We start from the raw sequence: 642 nt of genomic DNA, 5'->3' as shown, positions 1-642 counted from the left end.
TGAATATGTATGTATATATTTCTGAATATTTTTTTCTTAGAGTCCCATGCACGTAGAAAAGGCTTCGCAAGGAAACCCACACACCGGAAAGCAGTCGTCTAGCTAATTTTCAGCTGAGAAAATTCGCGAAAAATCCTTAGAAGCGCGTTAGGCGAGACAGGAGGGACTTTATTGTGGTAATTATCTCTCGGGTCTGCGAGGATTTATATATATTATCGTTGACTAGTGTAATGATGCTCTTACTGTTATTGTTATAAGTAGAGTGATGTCTCTGTTGTCTTGGTGTTTATATTTTCTTAGTGTTGTCCCCAGGAGTCTTTTTTATTATGATAATGATAAGGATCAGAATTGTAGCAGTGTAATAATAAGAATAGCGGTACTAATAATGTTTTTAATGGTTAATATCATCACTATAAATACCATAGTTATCACGTTATTCAGGATAACTACTACTGATTTCTCTAACGCCAGTGTAACAGTAAAAACTAATAATTCACCAGAGAAAAGGAAATAACGATAATAGTAACGTTATTAACAACAGCAAATCATTAACTTTAATGATTTCTCATTTCTTTAGTTAGAGATCAATATCCATTATCTTTATCGAAAAAACGGCAAAGTTATTATAAAACATAAGAAAAA

The sequence above is a fragment of the Penaeus monodon genome, chromosome 24 (genome assembly GCF_015228065.2).
Source record: "Penaeus monodon isolate SGIC_2016 chromosome 24, NSTDA_Pmon_1, whole genome shotgun sequence".
In the NCBI taxonomy this organism is placed as follows: domain Eukaryota; kingdom Metazoa; phylum Arthropoda; class Malacostraca; order Decapoda; family Penaeidae; genus Penaeus; species Penaeus monodon.
This window is presented reverse-complemented; position numbering follows the sequence as displayed.